The sequence below is a fragment of the Heterocephalus glaber genome, unplaced genomic scaffold, assembly GCF_053883595.1.
Source record: "Heterocephalus glaber isolate CG9 unplaced genomic scaffold, H.glaber_assembly_v1.0 deba00001457, whole genome shotgun sequence".
Lineage (NCBI taxonomy): Eukaryota > Metazoa > Chordata > Mammalia > Rodentia > Bathyergidae > Heterocephalus > Heterocephalus glaber.
The window spans coordinates 20202711-20223809 of NW_028258305.1; the positions used below are offsets into that span (position 1 = coordinate 20202711).

Genomic DNA, 21099 nt, shown 5'->3' on the forward strand with positions numbered 1-21099 from the left:
TATCACCATGCACTAAACTAAGATCGAAGTGGATTAAAGATCTAAATATTAAGTCAGAAACACTAAACTTGCTGGAAGATAAGTTAGGTAGAACTCTTGATGACATTGGCATAGGAAAAGACTTTATGAACAAATCTTCTGTAGCACGGGGGCCAGCACAAAGAATCAACAACTGGGATCTCATCATATTAAAAAGCTTCTGCACTGCAAGAGAAACCACCAACAGAGCTAAGAGACAACCTACAATGTGGGAAGAAATATTTAGCAGCTGTAGCTCAGACAAAGGTCTACTATCAAGAATATATAATGAACTGAAAAAAATCAGACCTCCCAAATTCAAAGATCCAATTCAAAAATGGGCATCTGAAATGAACAGACATTTCTCAGACAAAGAAGTAAAAACAGCAAGTAAATATATGGAAAAATGTTCAACATCACTGGTCATTCGAGAGATGCAGATGAAAACAACACAGATTCCACCTCACCCCACAAAGAATGGTTGCTATCAAGAAATCAACCAATAACAAATGCTGGCAGGGGTGTGGAGAGAAAGGAACCCTTCTCCATTGTTGGTGGGAATGTAGATTGGTGCAACCACTGTGGAAATCAGTATGGTGATACCTCAAAGAACTAGGACTACAGGTCCCATTTGACCCAGCTATTCCCCTACTGGGAATCTTCCCCAAAGAATTAAAAGAATCATACCACAGTGATATATGTGCACCTATGTTTATAGCAGCACAATTTGTAATAACTAAAGCTTAGAAACAGCCCAAATGCCCATCGACTGGAAACTGGATAAAGAAGATGTGGTTTTTTTATAAAATGGAGTACTACTCAGCCATAAAGAATGAGAAACTAGAGACATTTATAGGTAAATGGATCCATATTGAGGACATACTCTTAAGTGAAATAAATAGAACACACATGTGTAAATACTGAATAGTTTCTCTAGTGTTAAAAATTGAAAGTGTAAATAAGGATGAAAATGATTAAAATGAATAATTGATAATTTGAAATAAGAAAAGGTCCAAGGGTTTGGGGATGGTAGAACGGAAAGGGGAAAGGGAAGAAGGGAAAGAAAAAAATTATGAGAAAAAAAAAATGGAATCAAACTCTGTGTAGATAGGGAAGGGTGGAGGGGGTGAAGGGTGCACAGGTAATGGAGGTAAAAATAAAAACTAAGATGCATCATGTTCTGGTACAAACACCCAATGATAAATGTAAATGTATTTTATACCTAAAATGTACCAATAAATATATATATTTTAAAAATAAAAAAATAAAATAAAATGAAAAAAACATATGGCAGTTTGAGCTCAAAACTAGTAATAAGTAATACATCCTTGCATCCCAAGAATTTAGTTGTATACTCTCCAAGAGTAAATTTTTCCTTCCCAAATATGTTTTGTCTGTTTCATCAACTAAATATCTAATTCAATGAAATATTGTGCATACTGATAAAATATGAGTACAAAAAGGAAAAATCATCTCTATAAAACCTGCAGAATACTTTATAACCGGCTAATAAAAACTGTTCTTGATTTAAACATAAAGAAGGCAACCACAAAAGATCAGATAGAATCATGAAATATTAAGATTTTGCTTTACAATGTCTACCAGTTTTGCTCTGATTTTAACAACCTAAAATTAGAAATCAGTGCTAACATATTTTGGGGAGATATTTATACAAGAAAGATAATGCAGAATTTTGATCAATGAAAGGTCTTTAAAGAGGAGACTTGGCCCTATCTCAACAGACAAGTATTCACTTAAAAGTTCAGGCTAAATAAAAATAATTATTTTAAGTAATTGAGTGAGAAAGTAAATGAGCAGGTAGATAAATAATACATATTTGCATGTTTTTTAAAAAAAGAATTTCCTGATTTAACCAGCTTTTTCCTTTAGAAGGAGAAGACAGGACAAAGTAACTGCAGGTTATTTTGGGGAAACAGACACACAAGATTGCAATTTCCCCAGTTTGCTGAGGCTAACTTGGTTCTGAGACTCATCTCTCTCCCACCTGCTGCCTTTACCCCAAAACTGGTGCAGCCTACAGGCTCTTGGTTCTGCTTCAAAGACTTGTGCCTGAGATGTTTTACAGGCAGGACTCAGACGTCCTGCTCCCAGCTCTGGAAGGAAGGATGAGCAAAGGTTGATTAGCAGGTTAGCCTGTAAAAATGACAACTCATTAAATTCCCAGAGTGCTCTGAGAAGCAAGCCACCTAGGGAAAAAACAAATATAGTAAGATAGGCCCTCTTCCTTACAAATCACACAAATTTAAAGTTCACAAAACTTGTTGTATAGTTTCTTTGCCCATTGTTAGATTTCTGTCACCTTAAGATGGCTGCTACATAAAATGGCAGACTTCTCCTTCCTATAACACCCTGCTTCCCACTTAAATATATGGCTTCACCCACCAAAAGACAACCTTCTTCCCAACATGCTCCTCTTCCCGCCAAAAGAATAACCTGATATTTGCTACCTCCTAGCAACTAGTGATGTCACAGCCTCCTCCAATCCCTAGCCACTACATCCCTCAACCCAACCCCAGCTCCTACAAGCCCCACCCCGGCTCCTATAAGAAGCATTCCTTGTCCTGGCCATGTTGCCCTCTCTCCTTTGTGTGGAGACATCCCGGCAGATTGTCCCTACAATAAAGGCTTGTTGTGGTTCTGGTCTGGTCTTTGTTTTCTGCTCTTTCACCTGACACCCATCACCTCACAGAACCTAGGATCTACGTTCAATGTGGAGCTACAAATAAAACCCCCCTTCCTTGGGATTCTAAAAATAATTTTCCCAGGTGCATTAACTCTTTGCAATAGAATAACCCATAGGGAGAAACATATTTTGCACCACCACGACCAGCCTTAGAGCGCGGCGGCGGCGGCCACGGAAACATCAGCGCAGCCATCAAGCCATGCACACACCCAGCACCTGGGAGCGCAGCGGTGCCGACTCAGGCCAGAGTTCACCTCCGAGTGCCCCGGGGGCTGAGTTCACCCTTTTTGCTTTCACGCACATGCTGACACTCTCTGTCTCACACACACACTTATACACACTATCTCGTGCACACATAGGACCAGGTTGCAAGCACTCTCCTGGCAGCGGTAGTCCGCTGGCGTGGCCTTAGCCAGGTTTTGGTCTTGTCCCTGGCGGCCGCAGGCTGACAGCACCACGGCCGCCAGCCTGAGAGAGAAGCAGGGACCCGAGTGGCATCTCAAAGAGTAATGTGGATTTACAGTATTTTCCAACAGGAACCATTCCAGACGCCCGAGGTCCCGAGCCACTAGCATCACACGGAGCTGAGCACGGGGCAAGAGGGCAGGGGTCCGCACCTGAGGACACCACAGAAACTTGGGCCTGGACTAGGAATTTACAAGGGTGAACTTCATTCAGCTGTGTCCTTTTTGATTCCCTAAACTTCTGGATCTATTAAAACAGGCAGGTCTGCCCACACCCTACCGAGGTCCCCAGTCGCGCAGAACACACGCCGAATCAGCCTGCTGCAGACAAGCAGGTCTGGGCACGCCCTACAGAGGTCCTGACTCGCGCGCGGAAGACACCGAATCACCCCCCTGCAGACAGGCAACCACCTGATTCCACACTACAAAGACGCAGAGGACACCAGACCACCAGACCAAGGTACTGAGTCCCACTGTTCCCAGCCCAGAGGTACGGGCTTCTGAGCCGTCCTCCCACTGCTCCTGGTCCAGAGGAAGGGGCTTCCTGGTCACCATCCCTCCTGCTGCTCCCAGCCCACAGGAAAGGGCTTTTGAGCAACCTTCTGTCCCACTGCTCCTGGACCAGAGGAAGGGGCTTCTGGGCCACCATCCCTCCCACCGCTCCCAGCCCAGAGGGAGGGACTTCTGAGTCACCATCCCACTGCTCCTGGTCCAGAGGAAGGGGTTTCCCGGCCACCATCCCTCCGGCTGCTCACAGCCCATAGGAGAGGGCTTTTGGGTCACCATCCCTACCACTGCTCCCAGCCCCTGTCCCACCTCACCCAGCTCAGAGGAGGTAATCCGTGCAGGCACTAACAGCCCCCTGCCCCAGTCAAAATGAGAAAACATGTAAATAACTCTCAAAACTAGACTTCCAGATCACCTACAGCAACCCCAAAGGGAAATGAGATGGAACCCTCTGATACTCAACCACCTGGACCCACTGAACTGGCAACAAAAGGGGATCTGGAAAAAATGAAATCAGAAAGAATTTCTCACATAACAGGAGAAATTGTGCCCTTAGTGCAAGACATGATTAATAAATCTAGAGAGGAGCTGAGGAAAATAATGGAACCTCAACATAAGAAACAAATGGAGTCCATAAAACAGATGCAAATAGATTTCCAGGAGATGAAAAACTCCATTGGAAGTCTACACAGCAGAATGAGCCAGTGTGAGGACAGAATTTCAGATATAGAAGATAAGATTGCAATTAGTGACCAGGAAAAGAAAAATTGCTTCAAAATTATAAGGGAACATGAGAAATCAATCCAGCAGCTGCTAGATGATGCAAAAAAGAATAACATAAGACTGATTGGGCTCAATGAAGAAACAGGAGAGAGTGCAGATGACATAAAAAAATCTCTTCACAGAAATAATGCCAGAAAACTTCCCAACCAGAGGAAAAGAGCTTGACATACAGATAAGTGAGCCATATAGGACTCCAAATAGCCTTGATCAAAAAAAATCTACACATAGGCATATAATTGTTAAGATTCCAGAAACACAACAGAAGAACAAAGTTCTCCAAGCAGTCAGAGAAAAGAAAGAAATCACATACAAAGGAAAGCCCATCAGAATCACAGCAGACTTCTCAACACAAACCATCAAGGCAAGAAGAGCTTGAAGTGACATATTCCAAGCCCTAAAAGAAAACAGCCTCCAACCCAGATTGACGTACCCTGCAAAACTATCTTTCAAAATGGATGGAGAAATAAGATACTTTCATGACAGCACCTTAGGAACTTTGTGAATACCAAACCAGCACTCCAAAGAATTTTACACAATATCCTAGGAACAGACATTGAGGATCACAACCCCAGGAAGCAAAGCAGAATGAACCCATCTGGCATGAGAAGAAATTAAATGGAAAAGGGGAGAACGCAACAAAAAGAAAAAGTCATGGCAATGACAACTCAATATGTTTTAGTTATAACCATCAATGTTAATGGTCTCAATTCACCAATCAAAAGAAATAGACTGGCAGAATGGGTCAAGAAGCAAAATCCAAGCATATGCTGCATACAAGAAACACACTTCATTCAAAAGGAAACTCATAGACTGAAAGTTAAAGGGTGGAAAACAATACTCCATACAATGGGAACCTGAAAAAAAGCAGGAGTAGCTCTCCTCTTGGCAGATCAAGTAGATTTCAAACCAACACTGATTAAGAGAGATGAAGAAGGACACTACATCCGTGTAAAGGGAAGAATCCAAGAGGAAGAGATGACAATCATAAATATCTATGCACCAAACACTAGTGCGTCCAACTATATAAAACAAATACGAATGGACATGAAAAGTCATATATGCACTAATACAATTGTAGTGGGGGACCTCAACACCCCACTGTCACAAATACATAGATCAACTAGACTAAAAATAAGTAATGAAATACTAGAACTCAATCGAACTCTTGAACAAATGAACTTAACAGATGTTTACAGAGTCTTCCACCTGACAAAATCAGAATACACATTCTTCTCAGCTGCACATGGCTCATTCTCCAAAACAGACCACATACTCACACATAGAACATGTTTAAGTAAGTGCAAAGGAATTGAAGTTATCCCCTGTATATTATCAGACCATAGTGGAATGAAATTGTAGATCCATAGCAAAAGAAACTCAAAAAATTTCATGAACATGTGGAAACTGAACAACACACTTCTGAATAACCAACGGGTCACAGAAGAAATTAAAGAAGAAATCAGACAGTTCCTTCAATTAAATGACAATGCCAATACAACATATCAGAATCTATGGGACACAATGAAAGCAGTCTTATGAGGGAAATTCATAGCAGTGAATATGCATATTAGGAAAACAGAACGAGCCCAATTAAACAACCTGAGGCTGAAACTCAAGCTTCTAGAAAAAGAAGAGCAGGACAACCCCAAAGCTCATACAAGGGAGGAAATTATAAAGATCAGAGGAGAAATCAATGCAATGGAGACTAAGAGAACAATATAAAAAATCAATGAAGCCAAGAGTTGGTTCTTCAAAAGATTCAACAAAATTGACAAACCTTTAGTGAACCTTGTCAGAAAAAGGAAATAAAAGGCCCAAATCCATGCAATTAGAAATGAAAAGGGTGAAACTACAACAGACCCAGCAAAAATCCAGATGATCATCAATACCTACTTCCAGAACCTATACGCCAATAAGATGGACAACACAGAAGAAATGGACAGATTCCTAAGTACATATGAATTACCAAAGTAGAATGAAGAAGACCTAAAAATCCTGAACAACCCAATATCAACCAATGAAATTGAAAATATAATTAAAAACTTACCAACTAAGAAAAGCCCGGGCCCTGATGGATTCACTGCTGAATTCTACAAGACATTTAGAGAGGAACTGCTGCCACTACTGTTTAAACTTTTCAATGAAATTGAAAGGGAAGCAATACTCCCAAATTCATTCCTGGAAGCAAGCATCACCTTGATCCCCAGAGCAGAGAAAGACCCAAATGAAAAAGAGAACTATAGGGCAAACTCACTAATGAACATAGATGCAAAAATACTTAATAAGATACTGGCAAACAGAATGCAGAAGATCATCAAGAATATCATACACCCTGATCAAGTGGGATTTATCCCAAGGATGCAGGGATGGTTCAATATACGAAAATCAATTAATGTAATACACTATATCAATAGAGACAAGGACAAAAACCATATGATTATCTCCATATATGCAGAAAAAGCATTTGACAAAATCCAACATGTATTTATGAGAAAAACCCTACAAAAAATTGGAATAGATGGTCTCTACCTCAAACTGATAGAAGCCATCTATGAAAAGCCAACAGCCAATATCATACTAAAGGGTCAAAAAAATGAAATCCTTCACAGTAAAATCAGGAACAAGACAAGGATGTCCACTATCACCACTCTTGTTCAATATAGTTCTGGAAACATCAGCCACAGCAATTAGACAAGAGAAAGAAATAAAAGGAATAAAGATAGGTAATGAAGAAGTCAAATTGTCATTATTTGCAGATGACATGATACTCTATATAGAAGACCCCAAGAACTCCACCAAAAGTCTTCTAGACTTAATACCAAACTCAGTCAAGTAGCTGGTTACAAGGTCAACACACAAAAATCAATAGCTTTCCTCTACACCAATGACAGACTCACTGAGGGAGAAATAGGGCAAATAATTCCTTTCACAATAGCATCCAAAAAACTGAAATACCTAGGAATCATCCTAACGAAAGAAATCAAAGACCTCTTCTCTGAAAACTATGGCACTCTGAAAAGAGAGATTGAAGATGATATCAGAAAATGGACAGACATCCCCTGCTCCTGGGCAGGAAGGATTAATATAGTGAAAATGGCCATACTTCCAAAACTGCTATATAGATTTAATGCAATTCCAATTGAGATCCCAGCAGCATACTTCATGGACCTTGAGAAAACAATCCAAAAATTCATTTGGAGCAAGAAGAGACCCAGAATAGCAAAAGCAATTCTAGGTAACAGAGACATGGCAGGGGGTATCATAATCCCCAACCTGCAACTATACTACAAAGCTACTGTGATAAAAACAGCATGGTACTGGCAAAGAAACAGACTTGAGGACCAGTGGAACAGATTAGAAGATGCAGAAACAACGCCAGACACACTCAGCCATCTCATCTTCGACAAAGAAGCCAAACACCCTCACTGGAGGAAAGATAGCCTCTTTAATAAATGGTGCTGGAAAAATTGGGCTTCAACTTGACAAAGATTAAAACTAGACCTATATCTCTCACCATGCACTAAACTAAAATCCATTTGGATTAAAGATCTAAATATTAAAATAGAAACCCTGAACCAGTTGGGACAGAGGTTAGGTAGAACCCTTGAAGACATCGGTGTAGGAAAAGATTTTATGAAGAAAACCTCAGTTGCCCGTGAACTAGCACAAACAATCAACAAATGGGATCTCTTCTTATTAAAAAGCTTCTGCACAGCACGAGAAACCACCAGCAGTGTGAAGAGACAACCCACAATGTGGGGAAAAATCTTCACCTGCTCTTCCTCGGACAAAGGTCTACTATCTCAAATCTAGAAAGAACTTAAAAAGATCAGACCTCCCAAATTTAAAGACCCAATCCAAAAATGGGCCTCTGATATGAACAGACATTTCTCAGACAAAGAAGTAGAAATAGCAAATAAATACATGAAAAAATGTTCAACATCACTGGTCATTCCAGAGATGCAAATGAAAACAAAGCTGAGATTCCACTTCACTCCAGAAAGAATGGCTGCTATCATGAAATCCACCAATAACAAATGCTGGCAGGGCTGTAGGGAAAGAGGAACCCTGCTCCACTGCTGTTGGGAGTGTAGACTGGTGCAAGCACTGTGGAAATCAGTATGGAGATACCTCAGAGAACTAGGGCTGGAAGTCCCATTTGACCCTGCTATTCCACTGCTGGGGATCTTCCCCAAAGAATTAAAAGAATCATACCACAGTGATATATGTGTGCCCATGTTCATAGCAGCACAGTTTGTAATAGCTAAAACTTGGAAACAGCCCAAATGCCCATCAACTGGAGACTGGATAAAGAAAATGTGGTTTTTTAATAAAATGGAGTACTACTCATCCATAAAAAATGAGAAATTAGAGACATTTATAGCTAAGTGGATGCACATTGAGGCGATACTCTGAAGTGTAATAAATAGGATACACATGTATAAATACCAAATAGTTTCTCTGGTATGAGAAACTGAAAGGGTAAATAAGGACTAAATGTATAATAGGCAACGTGAAACAGGAAGAAAAGGGGCAAAGGGGAAGGAAGTGGGAGGGCTAGGGGAAAGGATAGAAGGGAATGGGATTAATATGAGAAAATGGAAAAATAGGAACAAAATCTTTGTAAATAGGGAGGAGTGGAGGGGTTGAAGGGAGGGCTGGGCAAGGGTGAAAAATAACCAAGAGAGACTATGTAAAGGTGCAAATATCCAATGATGAATGTCATTATATTGTATACCTAAAATGTACCAATTATTAGAATGAATAATCGATAATGCAAAATAGGAAGAAAAGGTCCAAAAGGGTAGGGGTAGTGGCAGGGGCAGGGGAAAGGAAAGAAGGGAAAGGAAAGAATGATGAGAAATGGAAAAAATGGAAATAAAGTCTTTGTAAATAGGGAAGGGTGGAAGGCATGAAGGGAGGGCTAGGAATGGGGAACAAATAAGAACCAAGATGCAGTATGTAAAGGTAAAATTCGCAATGAGAAATGTAATTGTGTTGTATACCTACAATGTACCAATAAAAGAATTTAATACAAAAAAAAATAGAATAACCCATAATTAGTTCAAAATAGCTGTTTAGTCATTTTATTTCCTTAATACCCCTAATTAAAGGGCTCCCTGAAAGAGAACCACAGGCTCCAATGTCACTCAAGACAGATATTCAGGCAGAAGACATCCCAAGAAGTTGCACCGTAGGTGAGGAACAAAGCGAGAATGAAGAAGCTAGGACCCCCGAAACCACATAAACCTACCCTCTGATACCAAGTCAGTTTCAAATACATCATTCTCCTACCCCCAGTGCCTGCCTACACTGTTCACCCAACTCCATCCACACACATTTCCAGTGTGTGTCAGGTGTTGCCTCTTCTTCAAAATCTTCCCTCAACATGAGGGCAGACCCTCTGACATTCTACTCTGCCCCATTCCCCTACTAACAGTACTGTTGTAAGCATTGGCTTAACTTCAATCTGGCACTATTTTCTTTTCTGTCTCATGATGTCCAACTTAACCATGTCCCATTTGGGAGAAAAGTTATTCCTATTTCTTCTTTGTCTCCTCTGGAATATTCGGCAAAATGTGTTTTCATTTACCTACAGTTTTTTCACAGCCCCTCAAATGCTGACCAGGGTCATTCAGATAGAAGCCTGACTTAGGCCAATTTGTAAGCAAAAGAGCCATATGAATGTAAAGCTTCCAAATGTTTTCAACTAGAAGCCCAAAACTGATCTCCAGAATTGCATATACAGTGGCATAACTTAATTATGTTTGGCTATGTAGAAAGGGAATGAAGCCACAGTCGGGCATAGTACAGACCCTCCACCCTCTAAATCCAGCCATTCATTACCCCTTCAAATGTGGGCTGAACCTGAGAGATTTACTCCTAATTAAGAGGATGTGCCAGAGCCATGGAATATCACCTCTGAGTATAGGTTATAAAAAGAATGCACCTCTCTCTGTCTTAGGTTCTTATTCTTCCTCTCCCCATCCTCAGGCTCTGTCTCTTCTTTTTCCCAATCTATCTCCACTTCCTTCTTACTCCTATTTTTCTCTGTCTTGCACCCCCATCCAGCCTTTCCCTAAGGGAATCAACCAAGGTCAGTCTCCTGGGCAACATGCAGTCAGCAAGGAAGCTGGGAGGAGGCACCAGGCCCTCACAGACCTCAGGCCTCCCCTGGTTGCCAAGAACCTCCCTTCTCTTCCTCTTCTACCTCTCCTCTCCATTGCCCTCCACCCTAAACGTTCACACACAAACCCTCAGAATAAGTTTAAGAGTTTGGAATTTTAAAAATAAAAAGGCCAGGAATACAGATTGTTTTCAAACTGCAACTGCAGCAAGAGCACACAATAGTCTTCTCAGAATTCAGGGGGAAATACAAATAGTTATCAGTTTTTCTGATGCTTTTACATCCGCAAAAACAAAATACAAATTCATGTTCCAACAAATAATCCCTTGCAATTATTTTCCCTAAGTATCTAAAAGATAACTCTCTAAAAATGATTGCTCTAAATGCTTTCCAGCAATCTACAATGAACCTCCACCTAGCATGTGTGTAAACACACACACACACACCACATGCAGGGCTAACTAGGAGAAGCTCAATTAAAGGGGGGAGAAGCAGCTTCTTAGTAGGTGCCTCCTTCCTAGAACTGTTTCATTACTCTATTACAGGGCCCAAGGGGCCAGCCACAAGGCAGGCATTGCATAGGCAGAACTGGAACAGCTTCTACTTATCTGTGTGATTTAAAAGCTGAACCAGGGAGGTCTCTCTGACTTAAAAATATCTTCCTAGTGGTCTGAAACAAGATTGAAATCTACCTTTTGAGCTTGGATTATGTGAAAGCATTGTCACCAGAAAGTTGAATTAACCATTAAACTATTTTTAGCCAGGAGCATCTTCTTATTCTTACAATGTAGCGTACCAGTTCTTTTTCAAACAGACAGCTTATTTAACATCTTTGTTAAGGGTTCTTGTATAAGTAGAGGGAAGAAGCAGAGACGCTTTGAAAGGCAGCAATGAAGGTATTATGAATGTAAGGCTCAAGGCAGTCAGAGGTAGTGACATTTTTTAACAGAAAAATGCTTCCCATTACTGCAAATGCGATACAGCTATTGAGGTTATGACAATATACTCTGTTGTGGCTCTTCTATGAATACCAGCAAGGATGAAGGCCACTCTTGGCACCAGATATGGGCTCATGGGGGATCACTGTTAGTGCCTAGTACTAGAGCATAGGCTTGTCCAAAAGAAAAAAGAAACTGGAGCTGAAAGGCCTATACAGTCAGAGTCTAGCTCCCTGGGTGGGCACCTGTAGATAGTGTGCATAAAGATGATGCCCTCTCTGTAAAGAGAGACCAGGGGATGGAGGTAATAGAAGCAGATCTGGATCTTTTCCCAGGATATCCCATGAGAAATGGATGTATAAAGCATATTGTCCAGATTCTTGAGTTTCTCTTATGGTAGCCTCTTGACCTTCATCCTGTGATAGAGATCCAGTCAGCTTAGCAACTGCATGGAGCTCTCCTCTAGAAGGGGCTACAACACCAGAAGTCCAAACAGAAGGCAAGTTATTTATTGATGCTCCTTAAGGTGAAAGCTTATTAACTAAAAAATCACTGGGAGGAAAGGATTCAGAGAAACTGCTGAAGGCCAGGCCATCCAAGGAGGACAAAACTGGCTAATCACTGGACTTTCCATTGGTGTTGATTTGTTAGATGAGAGCTAAGAGATCATGGAGTAAAGGCTAAGCTCAACCATCAGAAGTCATTCCCTGTGCTTCCCAAATGCTCTACTCTACTCCCTGGGGATGTCAGATTGAAGGACCACCACCTTACCATCCTGATGGGGGGGAGGTTTGCTCCAGTCCTGCTCACAGGGAGAGCCAGTCTTGACTCAGGTCGACTACTGAGAAGCAACGGGGAGGAAGCTTGTATCCCTGTCAGGGTAGAGGATTCTTAGGGTCACTTACCTTGCACTCACAAAACCCCAAAAGAAAGACAAATCTATGAGCAGGCCAGGTCCTTCCCTACCCAACAAGATATCTATCTCCTCCTTTCCCCAGTTAGGTCCAATCTCAGAAGAAGGGAGACAGTGTGTTGCTATTAATTAGGAAGGTGTAGTCCTTTCGGGAGAGCACTGACAAATCTATAATGAGAGAGGTTCTGGAGGAGATAAGAGAATTTGAAGGTTGATAAAGCTACCTTGTTCACAGATTTTCAGAGGCCCGTCCCTGGTCATGGACTCATTACCTCTGAAGTGCTGGCATAATGAGCACTCTTAAAATAATAAAGAACTAATTTTCAGCTATTCTCTCCTTTTCACAAGTGAGATTATCTATATAGCAGTAATGAAAGCCAATGAGTAGCCCAGTTGTCCCTTTCTTCTCACTGACTGAACAGCCTTCCTACTTTGTGCTTCCTTCACTGACCCTACTACCAAAAGGCACAAGATTTGAGATCCTTTGTCTCAAAGCAGACAGACTCCAGATAAAATTCCCAGGCAGCACACAGTGTAGTTGGGCCTCCAGAGGAGCTTGGTGTCATGTAAATGTTTCACTCTTTGATGGTCTCCTTTCCTTTTCCTCACCTTATCCCTAAACTAGTCATTATAACATTGCTTCAAAGGGCCTTCTTTTAATGCACAAAGAAATTCAAGTCTAGAGGGGAGCAGTGCTTGTCCTGCATTCCACACTTGTTTGTGTGAGGTACAGACAACTCCTGTGTTTTCACAAAGAGGAACCACCACCTCTGATCTGCTTTCCACCTGTTCTCAGCTTGGCCTGAGCAAAATGAAGAGTCACCTCAACATTCTGCTGCCAAGAGCAAATATAATTCATGACGTGCTTATTAACTTTGTATAGTCACCTCTCTACTCTACTAGCAAAATTCATCTTCTTTTCAAAGCCAGCTCCAAGAAGAAACAGTGCCTTCTGCAACTTCAGGACATCACCAGAGAGCAGCAGAATGGTGAGTAGAAGGGGAATCAGTTTGGCAGAAGTTTGATCAGATAAAGTTCTTGGACCTCTGAATCTATAACTTGACCTCAGTTGAGGTTTGATGTTCCATCCTCTGTACTTGATCTCTAGTTTAAGAAAATGCAAATATCCTCTTCATGACCATTACAGACCCTCCCATCTTGTTATATAACTGTTTCAGAAGAAATAAAATTTTTTAAAAAAGTATTTTCAGTCATCAAGATTTCATTGTTTGACAAGATTTTTTTTGTTTCCTTTTCTTCTTCCTACTATCCATTTATTTTCTCTTTTCTGATAGACTACTACAATCAGTTAAACAAATGGCAGATTTTGAAAGGAAACAAAAAACAGAGTGAGGAGACAACCTACAGAATAGAAAAAAAATGTTGCCAGATCCTCCATGGATAGAGGACTAATATCTAGGATATATGAAGAATTCAAAAAATTAGACTTCCCAAAATAAAAGACCCAGTGAAAAATGGGCTATTAGAATGACTAGATACTTCTCAGAGGAACAAATGGACAATAAATATATGAAAAAATGTTCAGCATTGTTAGCCATAAGAGAAATGCAAATTAAAACAACACTGAGATACCATCTTACCTCAGAAAGAATAGCTATTATGAAGAAATCAAATAATAACAAATGCTGGTGATGCTGCTGGGGGGAAAAGCAATCCTCCTACATTGCTGGTGAGAATATAAACTAGTACAACCACTATGGAGATTCCTCAAAAAACTAAAACTAGAAATTCCACTTGACCCCACTATTTCCTTTCTAGATATCTTCCTGAAAGAGTTAAAGATATCTTATTTATGCCATACCCATTTTTTTTGGCGGCACAACTCATAATAACTACATCATGGAGGCAGTCTGTATGTCCACGAGCAGATAAATGTATAAGGAAAATGTGATATTTATATATAATAGAGTACTACTCTGCCATAAAGAAGGATACATTTGAATCATTCGGAGAAAAGTAAAAGATAATAGGAAACAAGGAGACAGATCTTTTGCAAACAAGAAGTGGACAAAGAGATGTAATTTTGGTGTCTTACTTATTTTTCTCATTTCCAAGACAAAATACCCAACACTCAATGTTTAAGGAGGAAAGGGTTTTTTTAGCTCAAAGTTTGTGGATGCTTCAATCCATAGTTCACTGGCTCCAAAGCAAGGTGGCATGGCAGAGTGGCCTCACAGGAGAAAAAGTCAAAGCAGCAGCAGTTTCCTGCCTTCTTTCTGTCCTTTTGTAGTCCATTAAGGCTGCAAGCCTATTGATTGGTGTCACCCACACCTATTATCCACACCATTAATCCCAATATCACACTCTTAGTCCACCTTCACACACCCTAAATCCAGCTAACTCAGAAAAGTCCCACCTATGAACCATGAAGCTTTGGGGGGACATCTAGATACAAGCCATAACATTCTACCCCTGACCCTCAAAAGACTCATGTACATCCTCTTGTGCAAAAGGCATTTAGTCCATCTCTAAGAGTTGCCAAAGTCCTATCAGTTTCAACACTGCTGAAAAGTTCAAGTCCAAAGTCTCCTCTGATATTTAAGGCAAACTCAGCTTCGAGCCCTTGTACAAATGAAAAGAAAGTTAAACACTTCCAACCTACAAGGGCACAAAATAAACATTCCCATTCCAAAAGATACAAATAGCAAGATAGAAAGGAGTAGGACCAAAGCAAGTCCAAAATCCAGCAGGGCAAACATTAAGTCCCATAGTTCCATGTCCAGCATCTGGTACAATCTGCAACAAGATGTGAACTCCAAAAGGCTTGGGTGGCTCTGCAGCTCTCATGGCTTCTTTCTTGGGCCAGCTTTGCTCACTCCTTGTAGCTTTCCTCAGACAATCCCCATTCCTAGGTTCTCCAACATTCTGGGGTCTCCACTGCACCTTAAGCTTCACACTCACAGCTTCACATACTGCCTGGCCTCCCAGGCCTTCTTCTGAAATCTGGGTGGAAGCCTTCCTGACCCTATCACTCTTGCATTCTGCATGCCCCTAAAACCACCACCACGTGGATGATGCCAAGATCTGCCACCAGCTGGAGAAGTAACCAGGCTTCCTTTTCTCTTGGCTATAGAGTTTGAGTGCTCAGATTGTTGAGCACTGTGAACCCAATCCCAGGGAACAAATTCTCTGGGCCACCACCATTCTAGAATATGGTGTTTTGAGGCTCTCTTCTCAAGGTCTTTCACCTTTGCAATTTTGAGGCTGCAAAGGGTAGAGTCCTGCTGGTTTTTGTGATGCCTTTGAACCATTTTTCTATTGCCGTCTTCCAAAATACTTGGCTTTTTATTGCTAATCTTTTCAGTCACCAAGTTTTCCTCTGTTCCACCTTTGCAAACCACAGCTTTACTGGAGCTTTCTTTCTGACTAAACTGAAAACTTTTACAATTACTCTGCTGGGATTTTATTTCTCTTGATTCTCAACATAGATCTGGCTGAAAGCCTCCAACAGTAGCTATGCTACCACCTCAACATTAGACTGCCACCCTTAATCTCAGTCTCAGGCAAAGTCTCTGGACAATGAACAAAATGCAGACAAACTTCCTGCCAAGGCATAACACACATTATCTGGACTCCAACAGCCAATGCAGCCCCTTTTCCTAACTAAAATCTGAGCCTTGTCTTTACCAGCTGCATTTCTATAAGCATTCTTGTCTTCTGAGCTCTGACCAGAATCTCCCATCAAGTTCAGCTTACAGCATTTCCTGGGCTGCTTCTTCAGCCAGCATCTCTAAACCTTTCTAAACTCTTTCTGCAAGCCAGTTCCAAAGGTTCCTGAATCACATGGTCAGGTACAGTCACAGCAATGACCCTACCTCACTTCTCTGGTACCAAAATCTGTCTTCAGTAAATCCTCCAGCCATACCCATATCTATGCTTATCCAATTTAGTTGAGTATTTCTTAGTCAAGTTGACTCAATCAGTTAATTATCACAGTCAGGGAGGGGAGGAAGAGGGAGGGGAATGGGATAAAAAAAAGAATTAAGATGTGTTATATGCATGTATTAACTCCCTGTGATGAATATAATCACTATGTATTAAACATGTATCAGTAGAAATGTTTAAAATGGAAACAAGTCATAGTCTGAGGACACAGTCTCTAAAATACTGCTCTTGCCCTGACATCAGTTACAAGTATGGAAGTTCCAAGGGCACCCTCACCTCAGACTAACTGGCTACATGGACAACAACCACCTTCAGGTCTGATGATGTCCTAAGAAGTCACAGAAGTGCCATTGTACTATAGCAAAAGGACACAAATTAGAGTCAGCCAAAGGAAGAAAATCATAGTTCTGGGAGGCTTCAAATACCAACCTTTCATCATCTTCAGGGACTTGTAATCCTCTGAACTTTAATATGTGATAATCCAAATAGAATACTACCAACCAGGGACACTCATCTAGTTTCCATGTCCAGAGTTTTGGGAAGCTCTTCATGTGGGTGTGATGCCCTCCTGATTAAACTCCATCTCCCTGCCTTCTTAAGAAATCAGGCTGATCATCACATAGGTCAAAGCTGAAACCCTCCAATTGTGTACTTTGTCTTTCTGGTATGGACAGCCCACACCATGAGTCACTTTAATTAGCATGAACTATCTGCTCAGGTGTGGTTTCACCACCATTGACAGCAAAGACACTTCTATATCACTCTGGATAGTCCAAGAGTTTAAAAGTTACCTCTTGGGAGCAGGGACAGAGGGCAGACATCTTGTTGAGCAAATGTAATACTTTATTACATAACATCCTCCAAACTATGTCTAGAATATGTTTAAAAGATGTGTCACTGATAGCAGATGTGAAGCTCGATTTTAAAGTACAATCTAGGATTTTGATAAATGTTAAACATTTATTGAAATGCAGTGAATAATTCCATTGCTTAAGGAGGGGTATGAAAAGAGAAATGTCCTGTTAGGCAAACTATAAACTGGGATTTTTTAAGAGAGTCAAACCCAATCCTTCAGCACTGACCTCCCAGGTTACTTGGGAGGGATGAGGGTGGTACAGAAAGATGTATTGTTACCTTGAAAGATGTATTGTCAGGGTTGAAGCTGAACATGGTGCCACACACCTGTAATCCCAGCACTTGGAAGGCTGAGGCAGGAGGATGGCTGGGAGTTTGAGGCCAGGCTGGACTACACAGTGAGTTCAAGTCCAGCCTGGACTACACAGTGAGTTCAAGTCCAGCCTGGACTCCATAGAAAGACTCTGTCTCAAAAAAAAAAAAGAAAAAAGAAAACACCCTTATGGTTGGAGGAGATATTACTCAACACTGATAAAACTTCTGAAATATGCAAAGACTCTTCTTTTTTCTCTGCTCCCTAAAACAGGTGTATCATGTGAAGAATCAAATTCTGACTCTCCTGTATGGACACTGAGGAAAGATTCTAAATGTACCCCTGTGAGGTCTTGGAAAGTGCTGTTTCACAGCCTTGCCTGTTCCCAAGCTGAGCTGAGGCTCCCTAGGCCTTCCATTAGTAGCCTGTCCTCCATGGCCCTCCCAGGCCCAATGATTCCACAAAAGGGAAGTGAAAATTCTTATCATGACAAATGCCCAGATTAGACTTAAAATGTTTCTGTGAAGAAATGCAGCAGTTCTGAGAAATGTTCCTCTACAGATTCCAAAGAGCATATTTTTTGGTTTTGTTTTGTTTTTTTTTAAGCAGAAATTCTCCTGTGTCTGTACTTTTAATGTTGTGTACATCAAACTATAACAAAAGACAGCTATCACAAGATGCAGCCCCTCTGCTTCATGAACAGCACATGTATCACAGTAAACCAAGTTTATATTCCACCATCAAGTGTGGTTCCCCCATGAGTTCACTTTGTGATGGATCATTGAGAATATCTTTAAATCCGATAGTCTAATCATTACCCCTCAAAATATCCAATGAAAGGTTTGAGCTTGAAAGAAATGGAAGACACTGAACCTATTGTACTGCCTTGAATTCCATTTGTAATTTTAGAGGAGCAAAGAGACCCTGGATGTTCCTTAGTGTGGAAAAATTCATTTTATCTTGGTTGAGCTGGAAATTTTTTCTGATAATTCAAGAGGATGACTTGGTAAGAGTTCATTTTTCACACAAGAAAAACCTTTCCGTAGAAGATCATGACTTTCAAAAGGCCCACTTGCTGAAAGTTCAGTAACCGGAATACTGTCCTTTAGCTGAGATCCAAGTCCTCTGGTATTCATCTTCAGCCCACTCTGTGAACAGCCTCTCAGTTCAGTTGGTATGTTTTGTTTTAAGAAAAGTAATGATCCCTCAACCTGTTTTCCAAGATTTGTTTCCTTTCTTTGAGTTTCCTGAAATGTCAATTCAACTGGATTGGTAGGATGTGACTAGAGCCCTGCAAAGAAGAGTAGGGAATTTCTCAGGAAAAGAAGATATGGCCCCCAACCTCAAGGGGTTTATACTCAAGAAATAATATGATATACTTAATCCTTTCAATAGGAAAATTATGCAGTATTTAAGCCAGTACCAAAAAAAAGAAATTACAAAATGAGTACCCAAAGTGAAGAAAAATTGAGGCTCCACTCAATCTAAAGAAAGGCCTCTCAAAGAATATAAAATTTAATGAAGGCTTTGAGAAACTCTAGAAATTTTAGCCCGCAATAAACGGCGGAGGGAGAGACATTCTAGAATGAAGAGGTAGCACAGGGAATGGTGTAAATATTGGAGAGAAAAATGTTTGTCTACGTAGGGAATGGGGGGTGGTGGAAGGATAGCCTGATAGAGAAGTGCTGTAATGGTCTGTTTTGTGCTACTCTAATGAAATACCTGAGAGAGGCTAGCTTCAGAAAGATAAGGAGTTAATTTTGGTTCATGGTTGTAGAGTTGCAAAGGCTGCTTCTGGTGAGAGCTTTCTTGCTAACAATAAAGGGCATGCACATCTGTGTGTGTGTGTGTGTGTGTGTGTGCACGCGCGCACGTGTGTGGTTCCTTTTTTCTTGCAAAGCCACCAAGATTAAATCACAGGGGATCTAGCTTAATGACACTATCTAACCCCATCATTTTACAAAGGCCTCACTTCTGAATGCCGTAATGAGATTAAATTTCCACTCTCTTTATAAGTACATCACAAATGAAGCCTTGAGGAACATTCAAACCATATCTAAACCACAATAAGCACACAGCATTGTACATGCCCCTGTGAACACTTAAGTCTATAGTTTTTGATACTATTCAGATTAAATGTAGAGAAGGAGGGGAGGGGTAACTAGTTGTCTTGTTCTAAAATGGACCTGAAAATGGTAGGGAAAACATGGTAGGGAAACATGGTAGGGAAACATGAGCAAATATTGGATTAGAAACTTAAATAAAACTATAGTCGCCATTTTATTATTTTAAAAAGTATTTCTTAAAAAAAAAAGTATTTCTTAGCTATGTGTTTGTTAGCTCAGAAGACACTTTCCTGACCCCAAGTTCCTCTTACAATACATAACACTGGGTGAAATTCAAACACATGAACAGGTATTCACAAAGCAAACTACATATGAAGAAAAAAACTTACATGGAGAATTCAATTTTAACAAATGTTCTTCAAAGTTCCAGCCAAACTGGGTACAGGCCAGTAATTCAAACTAACAGTATTTTACTGTCACTAGTCTCAAAGGACTGGAGAATGGACTGGCTGACAGAAATGCATTCAACATAATTCCAACCTAACCAGATGTGTTTTTTAAAAATAAACCCAATGTTCAAGTGTGAGATGCAGGAAATAGGGCTCAATATGGCATGCTGAAAAAAATTAGGAGTCATATGAATAAATATGGTTGCTCCAAAGAGCACAAAAGCAAACTTGGGCTATATTAAATGTAGGTCACTGTCTACAGAAAAGGAAGGGATTTTTTTTGGTCTGATCAGCTCAGGTAGCATCAACTGGCATCACTACATACTTTAAATAATATTGTAGAGATACAGAATTTAGTATAGAGATAATACATGAGACTCAGCCTGAACACACTCATCCCATGAAAAGAGACACATCAACTGCCTCCAGCTTCAAGGATCAGAGCCACCCCCAGCACCGAGGAGTAGCCTTCCGGGCTTCCATACCACCGGCCCCAGTGCCAAGGAGCAGAGCCACCACCAGAGCCGAGGAGGTGAGCCACAGGTGTTCCAAAAGCACACACCTCTCCCCCACCCAACCCACTGAAATGAGAAGACAAGTAAACAAATCTCAAAAACAGACTTCCAGATCACCTAAAGCAACTGCAAAGGGAAATCAGATGGAAAATCTGATACTCAACCACCTGGACTCCCTGAAATGGCAACAAAAGAGGATCTGGAAAAAATGAAAACAGAAATAATTTGTCAGGTACAGACATTGTGCTCATAGTGCAAGACATGATTAATAAATCAAGAGAGGATACAGATAAAAAAAAAAATAGAGGATCTGGGGAACATGATGGAATCCCAACATGGGAAACAAGTGGAATCCATACAACAAATGCAAACAGATTTCCAGGAAATTAAAAACTCCACTGAAAGTTTATGCAGCAGAATAAGCCAATGTGAGGACAGAATTCCAGAGGTAGAAGATAAGATTGCAATTAGTGACCAGGAAAAGAAAAATTTCTTTAAAATAGTAAGGAACCATGAGAAATCAATCCAGCAGCTGCTAGAC

The 21099-nt window shown here is 40.7% G+C and overlaps 1 pseudogene; it reads right to left on the bottom strand.

The window, feature by feature from the left end:
* Positions 1–18128: 18128 nt before the first annotated feature.
* LOC101712099 (proteasome maturation protein-like) lies at positions 18129–18720 on the bottom strand (annotated as a pseudogene).
* Positions 18721–21099: the final 2379 nt, after the last annotated feature.